The sequence below is a fragment of the Orycteropus afer genome, unplaced genomic scaffold (assembly GCF_000298275.1).
Source record: "Orycteropus afer afer isolate SDZICR_OR568_19922 unplaced genomic scaffold, OryAfe1.0 scaffold00129, whole genome shotgun sequence".
Classification (NCBI taxonomy): domain Eukaryota; kingdom Metazoa; phylum Chordata; class Mammalia; order Tubulidentata; family Orycteropodidae; genus Orycteropus; species Orycteropus afer.
The window spans coordinates 4,047,085-4,052,371 of NW_006921716.1; positions in this window are offsets into that span (position 1 = coordinate 4,047,085).

Here is a 5,287-nt window from a genome sequence, read left to right on the forward strand (position 1 = left end):
CTCCAGACCGGCAAAGTCCACAGCTCAGCCCACCTTTCTCTTCACCTTCTCCATTTGTTCCCCAGCCACTGTGCACAGTCCTCCATGTAGTCCCTGGCTAGCAGGGTGATTTTTGGGTTAATTCTTAGGTCCTACCACCACTCAGGAATCTCAAAGCCCTGTTGTCTGTGCCATCAGGGTCGCTCAGGTCACTGCCAGACTGCAGCTCTGTGTGTCTCCTTTTATGGTATTTTCATGCAAATTCTTCTGCTAGTTGGGGTGTAGTCCACTTTTGTATCCTTCCCTTCAAGGCTCAGGGGTCCAATATTTATCTTCTGTGTCTGTGTTAATTGGTTTCCCTTTTCTTTGTTGAAGAGGGTCTGTGCAGTCCTTCTGCCTAGTCTGCCATCTTGCCGGAACTCTCCTCCTCTCTTCTTTTGCATCATCCTATATTTTGCCATAGAATCATGCAATATTGCAATTCAGGGCTTAAATTTTTTCTTCAGTTCTTTCAGCTTCAGAAATGCCAAGCTTGTTCTTCCATTTGGGTTTTCTAACTCCAGGTCTTTTCACATTTCATTATAATACTTTACTTTGTCTTCTCAAGACACACTTTGAAATTTTGTGTTCAGCTCTTTTATTTCAAAATTTCCTACATTTACTTTAGCTACTCTCCATTCAAGAGCAAGTTTCAGAGTCTCTTCTGACATCCATTTTGGTCTTTTCTTCCTTTCTTGTCTTTTTAATGACCGTTTCCTTTCTTCACGTATAATGATCTTGATGTCATACTTCAATTAGTGTGGTTTTCAGTCACTGGTGTTCAATGAGTCAAATCTATTTTTCATGTGATCTCTAAATTCAGGTAAGATATAATCAAGTTTGTATTTTGGTTCTCGTGGACTTGTCTTAATTTTCTTCAGCCTCAACTTGAACTTGCATATGAGCAGTTGATGGTATTTTCCACAATTAGCTCCTGGCCTTGTTTTGGCTGAATATATTGAGCTTCTCCAGTGTCTCTTTCCACAGATGTAGTTAATATGATTCCTGTGTATTACCCCAGCAAAGTCCATGTGTACAGTCACCATTTATGTTTTTGAAAAAAAAGTATTTGCAAAGAATAAGTTATTGGTCTTAAGAAATTCTATCATGCAATTTCTCTTGTTATTTCTATCACCAACACCATATTTTTCTAACTGCAAATGATTCTTCTTTCTAACTTTTGCCTTCCAATCACCAGCAATCATCAATACATCTTGATTGCATGTTTGGTCAATTTCAGACCACAGAAATTAATGAAAATCTCAATTCCTTCACCCTTGACTTTAGTGGTTGGTGCATAAATTTGAATAATAGTTGTACTAACTTCTCTTCCTTGTAGGCTTATGGATATTTTCCTATCACTGATAGCACTGTACTTCAGGATAGATCTTAAAACATTCTTTTTGAAGATGAATGTGATGCCATTCTTCTTCAATTTGTCATTCCCTGCATAGTAGATCTGATTCAAAATGGCCAATTCCAGTCTGTTTCAGCTCATTAATGCCCAGGATAGCAATCTTTATAAGTTCCATTTCATTTTTGACAACTTCCAGTTTTCCTAGATTCATGATTCATATGCATCATGTTCATACATACCATGTTATTAGTGGATGCTTATAGCTCTTTCTTCCCATTTTGAGCCATGCCCCATCAGCAAATGAAGGTCCTGAGAGCTTTACTCCATCCAGGTCTTTACTGTCAACTCTACTTTGAGGGGGCTTTTCCCCAGTTATGTTTTGAGTGCCTTCCAACCTGAGAGGAGCTCATCTTCTGGCACTACATCAGACAATGTTTCAGGGCTATTCATAAAGTTTTCCAGTAATATATCAGACAGTGTTTCACTCCTTTTCAAGGTTTTCACTAGCCAATTTTTTTTTCAAAAATTGATGGTTCCATCCTTCTTCCCACTCTGTCTTAGTCTGTAAGCTCTGCTGAAACCTGTCTTCCATTGGTTACCCTGCTGGTATTTGAAATACCTGTGGCATAGCCTCCAACTTCACAATAATACACAAGCCAGCACTGTACAACAAATTGACAGATAAGTGGTGGACATATATTATACAGACTATATAATATCATTGTTAAAACAATAAGATTGATTAGTTATATACACAGTTGTACCATTAGTACTAGCAGGTTGACAAAAAAAAAAAAAAAAGAAAACAAGGATAGGCCAAAGGTAAGTGTTATGTGATCAGACAAGATGTATAGAAGGAAGAAGAGAAGTTACAGTGTACTTACTGGATGTCCCCAAGGTCCGGAGACTTATAAGTGTGAAAGAGTAAGGATTCTGGAAGATACTGCAAGATAAATGGTAAAGAATGGAATGGAATGGCTTTTGTGCAGCTTTCTAGTCATCAAACAATATATTAAATATGTTGTAGTGTAAGGGTTTGACAAAGTTCTATACATAAATATAAACTCAAATAAAATGGTAACTGAAATTGTTTAATTATTGGGCTAATGTCAAAATTTGGAATACACATGGATACACAAACAGTTTATTGTGGGCCCTCTATCCCAAACTCTACTTCAGAGGTAGATGGCTTGGCTATCCTCTTCTCTGAATCCCCAAACAGAATACAACTGGATTATAAGCATATAATTTTTTTACTTTAAATACCCAATATGTAAATTGAGACCTGTCAAATAAGAGTTGTCCAATAAATGCTTGGTAATGAATACAATTAGTTTACCATATGACTCCTAAGAAATAATAAGGTTTTGCTATAGAGTATCTGTTCCTATCCACTAACACACAAGTTGTTTCTTGCCTATGAAGAGTAACAGAGAATATTTATGACTAAAAAATTGTTCCTTTTCCCAGACTTACTTGTCACACTTATTTCTGCCTCCTTACCACACACAAACACACACACACACACATGACCACTTCTAAATTTGCATCTAGGCAAAGCACATTCCTCTGGAGCCCACAGATAAGTGTGAACAAGTAATTAGTCAATAAATTCTTATTAAATAAATAAATGAAATAGTATAGAAGCATTATATACCAAAGAAACACCTCTAGTTGTTTTTGCCCTTGATCACATTAAAGTCTTTAGCATGAATCTCCATCAGTCTTCTCACCTTCCATCCCTTTCTTTTTTTTCCCTTTCTGTATAAAAAAAATAAAAAATAAAAAAATAGTGAGCTTTTTGCTCAAAAGACAGTGACAACAACTAAGTCATAATTCTAAATTCTAAATCCTTGGACTTGAAGACCAATGTTCATTCATTACCACTGTGTTTTAATATGTATCAGAAAGAAATTAGCTTTGTTTAATAGAATACCTCAATATATTCCCTTGGGTAGAAGATTAGGCCCTGAATATAAGAGTTACTAAGAGATAAAGCAATGAAACCGGTAACTAAACTGTGCTGGTTCTGAAATTGACAGAACTTTTAGAGCTGGGAAAAACGGAGGAGAAAGAAAAATGAAAGGAGAAAGGTTAATGATGAGGGTGAACAACTTGTTAAAATGACTCACCAAGGGTGCTTGATATTGAATGCTGAGTTCTAACATTAGTGCAGTAAATTCTAGTGTTAACATCTTGTTGATGTATACCTTATCTACTTAAAACTTTAGGAAAGTTTGCAATACTCAAAAAGACATTATTTAATTGGTTTATATGGAAAATAAAATACTGGTTTCCACATTTTGGTTGATAATAGAGTGGAAAGAAAATAGCAGCTTCCACATAAAGAGTGAAGAGAATTCAAGAGAGGAATGGATTTGGAGCATCCCAGAAATTTTTAGAATGTCATAACATTGGAATTTTTTATAAGACATGGATTGGGGATTTTGACCAAATGATGCAATTTCTAAGAGCCCCTTAAAGTCCATAAATGTGTCATTTTTATCATTCTTATCCACGTACTCCTAAAGCAGTGTTCTGTCCATGGTGATTCTTAATAGATGCATTCTTCTTATTACTGTTGCTGTGGATTATTATTGTTGATAATACTTCACAAATATTTATTGTGTGCCTACTAAAGGCAATAAAATGTATGAATACCGTACATGAAGTACTTATGAGTTTAAAAATTAGTATTTTCTCCTGATAAATTATTTCTCTTTCTGAGGAAATGGAGGTTCAGAGGTGATTAGAAACTAGCAAAATGGCATACGTGATAAATAGCAAGGATTCAGACTCAAGTTCACCTGACACCTCAGTCTTGCCTTTAACTGTTTTGAGGCTTGAAAGCAATCAATACAATCTTCTTGCCCTCTTGAGTTTGGAGCAAATGGAGAGCAAGATGCAGTACCCTGACGGAAACGAAATTATTATATTTCCTCCGTGACAAGTCAGACTTGAAACTGCCCCTACGGCTGTCTCTCTGAGCTTGCTCGTACTTCACGTGGAAAGTAGACTGATTTAAGTACACCAGAACATTGTTGGGCCTGCCCACCTTCAGAAGCACAAAACAGAACGGGACCTCTTTATATTCCTTCTGGTTCAAAGCAGTAATGACCAGGGGAACTCAGTCTTGCGCCTTGGTTTATTCTTCCGCATTCACTGATCAGCTAGGCTCCTCTTCCTGCCACTGATGGGAAAGAAGTCCAGGACCCTCAGGGTCTGGGCCCAGAGGACAGAACCTAAAGGTCACGCCCCTTCTCTTCTTGCCAGGGAACAGTCCCTAGGGCTGGCCATTGCAGCTCCTTGCCTGAGGGGTAAAGAATGCAGCTCCTACCTCAGACTCTATTCCCCAAGTAAAGATTGGTAAAAAGCTAAGCTAGAGTTTTCTTCTACCTAAAGTAGCATAGTGGCTAAGGCACTTGACTGCTAACCAGAAGGCTGGCGGTTCAAACCCACCAGCCACTCCTTGGAAGGAAGATGGGGCAATCTACTTCCCTAGTGGTACTGCCTCGGAAACCCAAGGAGGGGTCGCTATGAGTCGGTCCGACTCCGGGGCACATAACAACAACAACAAAGTCCCTCCACCATGGGAATATGAGGTAAGAGAAGTGGAGGCTTTCTTCTAATCTTCATCCCTAGGTGTTAAGAGTTAAAGCCAGAATGTTAAGGGCAGTCCAGGTCAGTGCTTTTCCTCTGTCCTCCTAACTCTAGGTTTCAAAATGGAATTGACTGAAAGAAGAGCAGGATGTGGGCTCAGGAGAGAGGTTAAAGAAAGGTGTGTAAACTTATTCCAATTCAGTAAATTCTTGCACCTAATAAAAAACTGCCAAAATACTTATAAATAACCACAAAGTAAGCCCAACAATCATTCATGTTGTTGTTGTTGTTGTTGTTGTTGTTGTTAAGTGC